At 48.5% G+C, this 13,121-nt stretch overlaps 1 long non-coding RNA gene across 1 annotated transcript; it reads left to right on the plus strand.

Moving 5' to 3' along the window:
• The first annotated feature begins 6,442 nt into the window (after positions 1 to 6,442).
• LOC142791691 (uncharacterized) lies at positions 6,443 to 13,023 on the plus strand. The gene is made up of 3 exons (XR_012890382.1): positions 6,443 to 8,453; positions 9,244 to 9,309; positions 11,592 to 13,023. It is a non-coding gene; the product is annotated as an uncharacterized LOC142791691 (long non-coding RNA).
• Positions 13,024 to 13,121: the final 98 nt, after the last annotated feature.

Below are 13,121 nucleotides of genomic sequence, written 5' to 3' on the forward strand. Positions count from 1 at the left end.
CAATAGCTGCTAATGGGGATTGCAGCGTGCGCGTTACCTAAAGGCCGAATGCTCCTGTCTCTCATTCCCCCTTAGCAGCCATTAACATGTGCATTGAGCACTATCTTTTATTGTTCAACAACGCACAGAAGAAATCGCTCACCGGCACCACCTCGGAGGTCAAAATGTTATACTTGTTTCACACTACAACGGCTACGATGTACGAAAGGGTGCCGCTATAAAGAACTTCGCCCCTAAAAAGAAGCGGGTCACATGGCTATAACCACTACACCACAAGCACAGCTACACCACAAGCACAGCTACATGGCTATAGTATACAACATAGCCGTCTGACGGTAGCGTCCATCGAACTGCATTAGAACTGCATTAGGCGGCTCGTGGCGATGCAGGCAGGCCTTTCCTCTCTGAAATTTGTCGTGTCAACAGAGCCGCTCAAGCCAGAGCGCTACGCTGCGGCCAGAAGCTTCTTTCTCCTCGACACATCCAGCGAGCGTCGGTTGGTCGGTGGCCGCTCGTTCGTCAGTTTTGGCTTGTGCACCCGCACGCGCTTAGCGTCGCGAAGCGACTTCCCCGATGCTGCCTTACAGTCTAGAAAGGCTGGCAGCATTTTCAGTGCGGGCTGTAGGTTGAGTGTAGAGTGTAGGTGGAAGGGAAGGGTGGGAGGATTTTGCTCCAAGGCCGAAAATAATAAGAGAACCGACGCGAGATGCCCCGTAGCATCCCTGAATGCACGGGGGCGCACAAAGTGCCGTGCGGCTCGGTGTGTGGCGCGGCGCTTTTCGGAGTGAACTAGTGCGGAAGCGAACTTCTCTCGCAGCGCTACCGTGCAGCTATTGGCGACTCCCGCTCACCACACCGTCCCACCCCACAGGCGCACAAGCACGACCCGCACTCCCGAACTATTGCACGATGCGTCTTGTCTCTCGTTGTACTGACGGTGAGCAGCAGGGGTCTGCAGAGCCGGGAGACGCCGCCCGTCGCTGCTACAAATCCCAGTTCAAACAACCGTCGTCGTATTTTTTTGCTCTGTGTGTGCCCATGTGTCTGGCCTTTGCCGCTCCCGACTAAAATGGAAGGAAAGGTACGGTAGCGTCGACCGGTTGTCGCTGGAGGGTGAGCCGCACCTAATGCTGCAGGGCATGGCGGGGAAGCCCCCTCCTCTTCGTATTTCTCTCGCATGCGCGTTTTCGTCGGCTTTGCGCCGGAAGTTAGACGGATGAAGAACGGATGAAGATGAGGCGGTGGCAGAGATGAAAGGGGGGGGGGGTTTGACGCGCTGCTAGCCGGCTACGATGACATCACGCGATGCTGGCACTGTGAGGAAAGAAGGAAGAGGTCGTAGGGGAGGGGGTCGTGGGTGTGTTGGATGGAAGCTGCACAGACACTGGAGGACCCGGCGTTTGCCTTTGGAGGGCGGGAGGAGGGGGGGCAGTGGCACTCGGAGTGGCGCGAGACCCGGACTTGAGATGATGTGGAGCTCTTTGCTGCTTTGCTCTTCCGCTTGCGTTTTCCCTCCCTTCTCGTGCATCGCTTGTCGCGAGGTGCTGTAGGGAGCACGCAGGCAGAGACGCTCGGAGGCCCTTGGGCCGGGCGGGTATTACTCATGGACAAACAACCGCTTAATTTCCAAACCGAGGTCCCCATAGGCTCACGCCTGTCCTGCGTGTGGCAATAAACTGTACAGCCGCGCCCCCTGGGTCCACGCCGCTCTCTCTACGCGCACATATCACGCTGGCATGCGTCGATGCATTGAGTCCTTCCTTGTCGTTGGTTCTATGTCCTGCGTCATCATGTAATACAACTCCTTCTTTCTTTACCTTCATTTGTTTCTTTCTGGCCTTTGGGACGCTAAACCCCACATATCAATCAATTGTTTCTTTTTTTTCCTTTTCTCTTTCTTTCTTTCTTTGTCCACGTTACAAACTAGCGATGAACAGCAACCCGTATTCGCATGTCATGCCTTCCCGTGAGGGACGTAAAGAGTTAAGTCACGTGGTATTGTCGTTGTAAACTCCCCCCTCCTCCCCTGTGCGCCCTCCTATGCATCCTTATCTTTACACTGCCTCGACCAGCTACGGTCATGAAATATGTGCGTGACAATAGATACTATGAAACACTGCTTCCGTTGAATCACAGCGCATGTTCCACTACCTGTCTTACACATAAGCTTCTACTCGCATCTTAATGTCTGCACTAAGCGCTGAGCATGCCAGGATTTCACACTTCTCGCGGCTACGTGCCGTTGTCTCCGATCGCGTTGAAAGAAACGTTCAGAACGAAGTGCAATCAGAGTATCGCGCACAATAATCGTGCGAGGCAAGGCAGAACTGGTGTGTTATAGTGCATAGAAGAGCATGACAGAAAAACTATTCACAACTTAGATACCTCGTATATGGACCAATCGAGAGCTCATTTCCTCATAACGTCACGCGAACAGACTGCTGACGTCACGGATGGTGCCGAAGATACGGCAAACGCCAAGAGAGAAATCAACGCGCTCATTCTTTGTATTTCCTGTTCAGGGATCTTTTAGGCCCGCGTTCATCGCCCCGCCGCGGTGGTCTAGTGGCTAAGGTACTCGGCTGCTGACCCGCAGGTCGCGGGTTCGAATCCCGGCTGCGGCGGCTGCATTTCCGATGGAGGCGGAAATGAAGGAGGCCCGTGTGCTCAGATTTGGGTGCACGTTAAAGAACCCCAGGTGGTCGAAATTTCCGGAGCCCTCCACTACGGCGTCTCTCATAATCATATGGTGGTTTTGGGACGTTACACCCAACATATCATCATCATCATCATCATTATCATCATCATCAGGCCCGCGTTCATCGTGATGTTACAACAATAAGTTGTGTCTGATTCGTGAAACGGCGTGCACTCCCAGTGAATGAGTTCAAAGCATCTGGTATTTCTAAATATGTTTTTCTGTTTTTTTTTTCTTTTTCCAGCAAGCCACTTGAACATGGGACCACCCCGGCGACCAGCAGCGGTGCGCAAACTTTCGCCGGCTTCCTTGTCGACGTCGGAGTAGGCGAGCGCTCGTCGGCAAACAACTCCGAAAACGACGACGTGGACGGGGCACGACTTTGACAGAGAGAGAGACTGACGGGCCGCCGTGTACAGACGAATGCTCCTGCGGCAGTGTGCACACATTGCACACTCCCTATTGGACAAACACGCGAGGCAAGTATATACGCTTCTTCTCGGGAGCCACCCGAACAAACACATTCCTCTATACCGCTCTGGTTACGAAACAGGTAGAGGAGACAGGTGTGGGTGGGGCGGGAAGGAAAACTTCGAATGGAGACCACAATGACGAAGTCCCTGTCACGCAGTGCCGTGCCGTCCGCCTCCGAGCGTTCTGTTTCGCTGAATGTATCGTTTTGCGGTGGGTTATAGGTCTGATAAGGTTAGGTTGGTCTAACATGGGTTAAGTTATGATGTATTAGGGCCCCCAACTAGCAGTGGGAGTCGGATTTCGTGCCCAAGCCTGACACGTGTTGCGGGAGAGCCATATTGCTATCTTGCAGGCTCTTACCTTTGAAGGGTATAAGATGCCGTAGCACCCCGTATTGCTTAATTATCTAGCATATTTAGCCCGTGGCACGACTTGAACTTATCGAACGTGTTTTACTTCTCTGGGTGGATGCAAAACTTTATTTGAAGTCCTGCATGAAGTGCACGGCTCAACGCACAGCGGGCCGCTCCTATACGTTCGGACATGCAGTCAGGCCAATATACCGACCGCCGGCCGCATCGTGGGCCCTCTGGGAAGCCCACATTTGATCGCTGGCATCGGGGCTCTTGATATAGCTATCATGATTTGATTAATTATATAGGTTTTACGGAAGTTTTTGTGGGCAGGATTTCAGGCCCATGTGCAACCATCTTGCATTATCACTTATCGCTCGATACGTAACGGCTTGGCGATCTTTGGCCGTCAATGGCCCTTGAGCCATTGTTTAACTATCAAAGGCAGTCCAGGAGAAAACTTGGGCTTTGTGAGATGAATATTGTTAAACACAGGCTGTCGCTGGAGCCAGTGCTTCGGCAACTGGTCTTGTCTTCTTCAAGGCGCCAACCTGCTTTTTCCTCTTCCTCCACCTTTGTGGTTCGGGGAGAGCGTGTACGAAGCGTGACCATATACGCGCTAAGGGAGGCAGTTCGCTCCAGCTACGTTCTCAATTCAAGGATATTTAGCTTATGTAGCATTCATAATGAAAAAAAAGCTGGGGATGGGCGAAGCACGTAGGGAAAGCTGTTTCAGATCCACTGATATCGGAAAATTGCATTGGTATGCAGCTCACCCAAGGTGCTTCTTGTTTAGTTCCCCACGGCAAAGGGCGTTTCAGCTCCACTATTACGTCGTCGGCTATCCGTTGAGCTCACTGTTGCCTCCTTCATATTCAGTGGACCAGTAGTTCGTGCCAGTATTTCTGAACTTTTATGGCGCACACTCGTTTTTATGATGGACCGTGATTATACGTGACACACGGTGCCACAGAAGACGCCGACAAGCCGAGATCCTATAGGGTGTTTCACATTTAATATGTCTGCTTATGTTGGCGTCGGCGTCAAAGTTACGGCATCTCAAAGAGAATAAGTCAGGTCGAAGTATACTTCCTCGTTAAATGTTATGTTGCGTTATGTTAGGCGCACTATCAATAGGCCTGTGAAGAGACGAAATTTCTTGAGCCTGTAACTGATGCTGAGACCATAGAGTTTTCTATAAGTACACTATATATAGGTAACTCTGGCGCCAGTGTCTGTGGGAACTGCAATGCATGGCGTTTCAGTGAGCGTGCGAATGATGGGAAGTACACAAACTTGTCTAATCTTCGTACTTGCGGCTCCGTTTGGATTCGCCTGGCCTGGAGTCGCTTTGTCGCGAGACGGCAGTCAGCAAATGTTCAGTAGTTGCACTACACCTTTCAGACTAAACAATTCGAATCGGGTCACGGAGTTCACGACGGTCCGTTTTCTTTTTATTCCGAACAAAACACGGGCAATGAGGAATTAAAGCCGCAAGTGCGTTCGGAGCACGCAAGCGCGAAGACTAGGCAAGTTTGTGCACACCCATCATTCCCATGCTGGCAGAACGATGGCAGCGCCAGAGTCCCCTCTGCGTAAATTTAGGAAACTCTATCGCTGAAACGACGTCAGGCGAACGCTATAAAACATCCATTAGAGTTTATTTGTTCACGTTGTTACATAAGTTTTTGTTCTCATCGCCACTTGTTGGGCACACTATTATAACTAATTACAGTGAATGTTGTGTCCCTGCTCTTTCAATAATAATAATAGTAATAATAATAATAATGACAGAATGAACGGGGTCAGCCGAGTCAAGAGGTGAATTCATTGTTCGAATTCAGCCGATTCTCTTGAAAACATTCTTATTCTTTTTGTCGTCTCGGCTTCGCGCTTCCGCAAAGATGAAGTGAGAGCGCAGCTGATTCGAGTCGCTCTTCGTATCGCTTTTTCCCTTCTTTTGTGCCGGTCGTGCCGACGCCGACCGTTACGCCAGATTTTTCGACCCGTCAGTCATGAGCACTTTTGCCATAGTGAGCCCCGCCGCGGTGGTCTAGTGGCTAAGGTACTCGGCTGCTGACCCGCATTGCGCGGGTTCAAATCCCGGCTGCGGCGGCTGCATTTCCGATGGAGGCGGAAATGTCGTAGGCCCGTGTGGTCAGATTTTGGTGCACGTTAAAGAACCCCAGGTGGTCGAAATTTCCGGAGCCCTCCACTACGGCGTCTCTCATAATCATATAGTGGTTTTGGGAAGTTAAACCCCACATATCAATCAATCATTTGCCATAGTGAGTATAGAAACGCAGTCGAAGACGCAATAGACTGCGTGCTGTGGTGACAGGCGAATTCGCGGGGGCAAGTGAAAATCGGCTGGAGAAACTTTTGCCTCAGTAGGCATCTGTAGCGATGATAATGGTGATGATTACGGTGGCGCGATTTATATACCCACAAACGTGTGCACAAACGTCTGTTAAACGGTGCCACATAGCACTGGATTCAACCACATCTTTTTCATATATTTTCCCTGCATGAGCGCATGCGCTGCTCGTTTCCTCTTTATGACGTCACGTCAGGCGCATGCGTCGATACTACATGCTGACGTATGTGTCTGACGAATGCCGTTTCTTGGCATAACAAGCGCGCACTTGGGCAATCGAGCAGATAATCAGAAAACACTCGGTAGTCTCAAGTCAAGATATCGGTGGGTATACGTTATACAAAGAAGAAGTTCTTGGTTGCCCGCGAGTGCCCTCCGCTTCTTTGTGAAGCTTCATTTGTCTTTCCTGTCCGCTCAACTCTCGTCCTTCATTCTATAAGCCGCGCTGGTTCTTACTTCCCCCTGGCGCATGGATAATCTTCAACGTCGAACGTGTTTTGTTTTCTCTTTTTACCGCTCTTGTCTCGCAGGTCTTTCCGGTGGCCCTGAAGCGGCGCTGACGAATGGATGACGGCTTCGAGTTGACGGCATCAAGAAGACGACTACGAGTGCCCTCAAGTCGGTTCCCCTGCTGACTCGCTTTTTTTTTTTGTTGTTGTTTCGTTTCGGTTTTTCTCGCCGTCGACTCCTCGTCGCTGATCTCCTGGGACTCTTCTTGCCGCGCGTCCTTGTCCGGAACGCGCAGTTTCGCCCGACTCGTCCTCCGCGGTATGCGCCGCTCGCCGTAAGCCACTCGTCGACGTTGAAGTGCGCGCCTTCACCAAACAGCCAATTGCCTTCAGCGTTCCTCCGCTTCCCGCACTGGTTTTCTTTTTCTTCTTCAACTTCGTGCCTTCACGTTCGTCCTCGGCTTTACCGCCTCTCCTCCGCGAAGTCCTTACACCAGAACTTCCTTCGTCTTCGCATTCTTTATATTTTTTTCGTTTGTTTATTACCAGCGGGCCGACATCCTTCCCGAATGAATTTTCTTCGAGCCGCATCGAGCTCATCTACGCGCACATTTTTTTTTTTTACTCTGCTTCACAATTCGGTTACACTCGGCCCTACGAAAGCAAGGCAAGTAATGGGGTCATCGTTCAGCGGGCTTAGCAGAACAGCGGGATAAAGAGGCACAGTACGCTATACGACCCGTATAGCGTTTACACTGCGCACGCTAATTAAACGGATGAACTGCGTGGGGTACTGTGAGAGTAATACATTGAACATGAAACAAATGGACATAGTTGTCACTGTAGTGTAACGAACACGTTGGCATTTATTAGCAGTTTTTACACGATAGGCAGCACGCCTTCCGTATTTTCTGGCAATGTGACAAATGCCGGAATGGGACAAATAACCCAGTGGAATGCCAATATAGCTGCAGCAACAATATAACACACACAATGTACTGCGAGTATACGGCGTCGCCCACTTTCGAATCGCCACGCCAGCCCGCGGAACCAAGAGGCACTAGAGGCGACCATTCAGAGAGCCGCTCCTCATGACCCGCGTAACTTCATCGCCAGATGGCGCTACCCCGGCACAGTGCTTCACCCTATAGTTCAGAATGATGGCGGAGAGTTTTTCAAAGCACTGGGGGTTTATGGACAGGGAGGGCAAAATAGACTATAAGCGGGTAGAATTAACTAGAAGGAGGTTATCTCATTGGTGGCTACAGTGGGCGTGGGTTCGCATCCCACTTCTGACACCATGTATGGGACCAGGGATCAGCGTGACAGCAGGTGCGTCAGGCAGCTAGTGCTGCCCCGTTTATTCAGTCCGTCACATTTATAACACGTGCACTCTGGGCAACGCCCCTTTGATCAACACGCGATAGCATCAAGATCGGGCGAAGCCCCTTGAGCTTATAGTGCGTAGCTCACGAGTGAGGCGCGATACGATACACAAGGCACGAGTGAAAATTAAACCCTTCCTCAACCTCACTATTCAAAGGGAAAAAATCTAGTTTTTAATTCACTAAGTATTACGGCTTGGTGGCGTTAGCCACCACCTGATCTAAAGGGTACAGCCCTATCAATCCATCCATCCAACCATCCATCCACCGCGTGTCTGGGGCAACTACGCTAGCAACGCCGCCTTAAGTGCCCCGCGATGAAGCCGGCTTGCTATAGATGCGCGGGCGCCACGTGTCGAAAAGAACTTACAAGGTATGGGAGCACTCCTGCAAGGTCACTTCAGGTTAGATTTGTTCGGCTACTTGTCTGGCAGTGGTGTAGCCAGGGGGTGGCACACCGGGCCCTTGCCCCCTTCCCCGAATTTTTTTTTTCTGCTATGGAATATACAGAGCGAAGAATGGCCATTTAAGCGGATCCCTTCCCCTGAAAAAAAAAAAAAAACATTCTGCTTAGGTCCCTGTTATTGGGGACCTGGTAAGTCCTCGGCGTTGTAGGCAATGCTGTTTTTCACACAGGTCGACGCGGCGCAAAGCCAGTCAGGACAACACGAGGGAGCCGAGAAGGAGACCGACATCCCAGTGGCGGATGTCTTAAAGGTGCTTTTGGACAGTCCGAGTCGCTGGAATTCTGCATAAAGACCGTCCACGTATCGTCTTGCGATCCGTGAACCATTGCGTCCAATATCGCATCAATCAAGCGTAGAGTATAGTGCACAAGATACCGATATTTTGTGTAAATGCGTGCATCAGCCAGATGGCAGGTCGGTGTGCCTGGCCTAGGTAAGGCTCAATCAACGTTTAGAACATGATCTAAAAATACCTCAGTGGGCTTTGCCGCTGACAACATATGAGGAGTTTTTTTTTTTTTTTTTTTCAAACGGGCCAAATCCAAAACCGAAACTATCCAAATAAGGCTGTACTGGCACATACATACTTTCAACTTTTCTCTATAACAGTAATACTAAATTACTAATTATTATTAATAATTTATTAGTGGCGTTCTTACAGGAAAATTTAGGATACGTATGTGCCAATAGAGCCTTATTTGAGCTGGTTTGGGTTTTGAATTCGGCCAATTTCGAAAAAAAGCTCCTCCTAAGTAAAACCGAACTTTGAAAATTGCGGTAATCTTCAAGAGCAAGCAAGAACTGGTCAGTGCAGTCTTTGAAGCAGCCAAGATGATACGTGCGGCTGCACAGTGTATACAGCCGACTATCTGTTGCTTTATCAGAAATGTAAATAGCGTAGAAGAACCGAGTGGGCAAATGCATTGTAATTCCATTCTGCAAAATGACATCCACAAAATGAATAGCAATCCTATAGGTTTTATTATCAGTGATAGAAGAGCAACGTGTTCCGAAGTAATGTTGTTGTTTTTTCTTTACAGTGAAGCCGTCTATTGGTAGGATCCGGAAAATGTGCCCGATATGACGACAAAAACACATGTGGCGTCGTAAGTTTCTCTCTCGTAGGCAGCGCTAAACCCTCGCCATGCTCGTCACACCAAAACACACTAGTGCACCATCTGCGCGCGGGTTTCGCGGCTCCTCGGAGAGATGGCGCGACTATCGCAGGCTCGGTCTTATCACCATCCGCCTACAGCACCAGTAGCGACGCTACCGGGCTCAAATGACTGACGAATGACTCCAAGCGAAAATGCGCTGCCCGGCCTGGATCTTCAGTATCGTGGAGCTGAAAACGCCTGTCAGCAAGTTTGTTACAACCCGGACAAGCGAGCAAGATCTTGATTTCGCCGAGTTGGTACGTGGTTAGCTGGGAAGAGACAGCGCAAAAAAAGTAGGAGGACGATGGAACACAGTATACACTAGACGAGTGGTGAACTTGCAACTGACATCTTTATTGCGCCAGCCACTCGTTTTCACAACGCAACTAACCGCGCACACCATTCCAATCAAACCGCAAATAAAAAAAAAGCATCAGGTGGGCAGATTACATTATCACTAAAAGCAACCGCGTGCACATGAATTACACCGTGCGCACGCATCTTTCTCTCACTCTGCATGATAAAAAGAACAAAAGTGAGAAACAGATAATTCCAACCCTTAAGAAAGATGAAAATTCGAAATAAAAAACACACGAACTAATGACCATGTCTATTTTCGAGGCGCAGGCTCACTTAGGTGGGGTAAAATATGACGAAAATTTAAAAAATACTGAATATTTGTTTTATTTCACTCCTTACAATTGAACACCAATGCAGAAACTTTCTTTCCAGCACAAGATATATGTGCTTCGTAAATATTGTCATGTTGCCACCGTTCAAAGCAGTATTTTTACGTATAACGAAAAAAAAAATTATCCAGATGTCTCATTTTGCCCCAACCTGCGGGGTAAAACGAGACGCTGCGTCGGGCAAAACGATGCAGTGTGAAAAAAAAAAAAAAACTCATTCCTTCAGTATTTGCTGTAGACAGACCTGAAATTCACTCTGTGCACCCTTATACGCATGAGCCCAGTAATTGGACTCCACGCATTGAATCTAGACAGAACGTGGTGTTGTATTGCTCCAAAACTACTTGCAAATCAGACACCGCCAGTCTTGTTGTTGTTTTTGTTGTTGTTGTTTTGTGTGCTAATGTTGTCTTTTGCGGAACGCTTGTGCATATTTCAATTAGTCAACAATAGGAGGCTAGATATGCTTTGACGTATCTTCTTTACCTCTTTTTGCCCTTTTGATGCAGAACTAACTGCTCAGGCGTTTCATGGCTTTCAAATCGAACGCCGGGCTTTGTGAGGCAATGAATTTAAAACTGTTCTAGATTCAGATTTTTTAGCGCTTGCTCTTTTTCAGTTAGTGTATTAGAGAACCGTCATTAAAACTCAATCTCAAGACGTGTTTGTGAATGACTTAACTTGGAAATTCCGCCATTTTGTATGCGTCTCTTGAGGACATCTTTGGGATTACGGGAAAACCTGCGAATGAAGGAAGTGATGCATGTCCTGAATGGCAATCAGTGCTTTTTCATGCCGTTTTCTTCCCAGAGAGCTCTATATGGCATTTTCATGCATGGCCAAACCCTGCTAAACAAATGAATAAAATATATAATGAGTGGAAGCTAATGTTTCAATTAATAAGACACTCTGTAAGGCCATTGGATGCCTTTTTTGTCGCCTTTTATACTCTTCTCAGATGACAGAATTCAAAAAAAAAAATATCCGCTTTGTCCCCGGGCACTAAACGAACTAAACTTTTGCTGTTATGTAGCTCGAAGTCTAAAGTACCGAAATAAAATATATTTACGTTGCTGTACTGACGCAGGAGTAGCTCCATGAACGGATCCGAAAATGCGGCCGAGGAGAATTTCGCCCCTTTTTGACGGGTCACGAACACATGTACTGACACCAGCCGCGTAATTTTTCCCGCGCAAACGCTGTGAGCAATCATCAACTTTTACTCATGAAAATGTTGACAAGGACCAGTACGTGTCGCTGGAAGAGAGAAACAAAAAAGTGGTGTTTTATTAGCTATAGAGGCCGGTAAAGTCAAAATGTCGCGTTTTGACCCGTGTCTCATTTTACCCCACCCTATATCCTATACAGCGCGATAACAATGTTTGTGGGTGAATCACTAGAAAATTAGAGGATGACCAACAAAAAAAAAAAACACGGTAAAGGATAAGATTTATGTGAAACCTTTGAGATAGTGAATCTCGGTGTAAGTAAGCAAAATAGGTGGCTTGCTGATGCAACTGTCTCCTATACTTCTCTGCGCAGCTCGCAACCGGAGTCGCCGCTTCGTGCAGTGGCTTGGGCCAGGGGGGTCGCCGAAGCACAGAAGTGTCCGACCCTATAGAGCAGCCGGAGAGCCGGTCGTCGTCGTGCTTCCATCCCCCCCCCCCCCCTCAAATGATTGTTGGCATGTATCAGATATGCTTCCACGTTGTGTCTTACCGTTTGTCTTCTTTAAAGATTGCGTGTTCTCCGAAATGGGCGCACATCAGCACTTTTGATTGATTGATTGATTGATTGATTGATTGATTGATTGATTGATTGATTGATTGATTGATTGATTAATGGGGTTTCACGTCCCAAAACCACCATAAGATTACGAGAGACGCCGTATATAGTGGATGACTCCTGGAATTTCGACCACCTGGTGTTATTTAACGTGCACCCAAATCTGAGCCCACGGGCCTACAGCATTTTCGCCTCAATCGAAAATGCAGCCGCCGCAGCCGGGATTTGATCCCGCGATCTGCGGGTCAGCAGCCGAGTACCTAGACCACCGCGGCGGGGCCATCCGCTCTGTTTGCTATGTTCTGCCAGAAACATCATAGTCTTTCTAGCGCACAAAAACGGACAGTGCGCTATATAAAACTACATTATGTCGTATACCAACAAGACTCAAACGCTATACGTAATACTGTGCCAGAAAGCTTCCCGTATCGTTGCGCTCGTTCAAGTTGTGTTCCTTCGCTTTCTCATTGAAACACACTCCGGTTCGCTCGATACACTGATGAATTAGTTTTTTAACGTGATGGAATTAAATCGCTCGTCTCGTACATATTCCGGCGCCGCGGCCTCCTTGGTTATGAGCGAAAAATGAATCAACTTGCGGTTGATCGAAAAGATTCAAATACAGTACATAATATAAAATTTCTTGCGTTGTCATGATCGAACACAGACCGTTTGCGTGGCATGTAGGAGTTTTGTACCACCTATAGCCACGCGTTTGTACCACCTATAGCCGCCGCACAACCCATCCTTATTCAATCGCACGCGCTCGCACTATAGTACACTTTTGCTGCCTCATTTTTTTCTTCGCACAGCAGTGGACTGGAATGGCCTTCCCCTTGACATTGCAGCCATCACGTGTTCATCAACGTTTGCGCAAAACATAAATATATATTGTTTGTCGAAGATCACTCTCTGTAACCTCCATTTGTTAACCCACCCTTCATGTAATACCCCCTCACCGGGGTCTTTAAGGTAATAAAGTGAAGTGAAGCGAAGAAGAAGTTTGCTTGGAAAGACGTTGGAAATAACGTTCTCGTTTTATTAACACACGCGTAATGCATACAGGCTTCACAATACAGCATGTAATATCGCAGTAACATTGCGTGGTACGAGCGTACATTGTAATCGGGCGTGAGAACATGCGATTATCATAAGGGATCGTGGTTTCAGGGAGGCCACCCATTACAAAACGCGCACGTTATACAACCAACTAGGCCCCGCCGCGGTGGTCTAGTGGCTAAGGTACTCGGCTGCTGACCCGCAGGTCGCGGGTTCAAATCCCGACTG

This window comes from Rhipicephalus microplus, unplaced genomic scaffold (assembly GCF_043290135.1).
Source record: "Rhipicephalus microplus isolate Deutch F79 unplaced genomic scaffold, USDA_Rmic scaffold_183, whole genome shotgun sequence".
NCBI classification, from domain to species: Eukaryota; Metazoa; Arthropoda; class Arachnida; order Ixodida; family Ixodidae; genus Rhipicephalus; species Rhipicephalus microplus.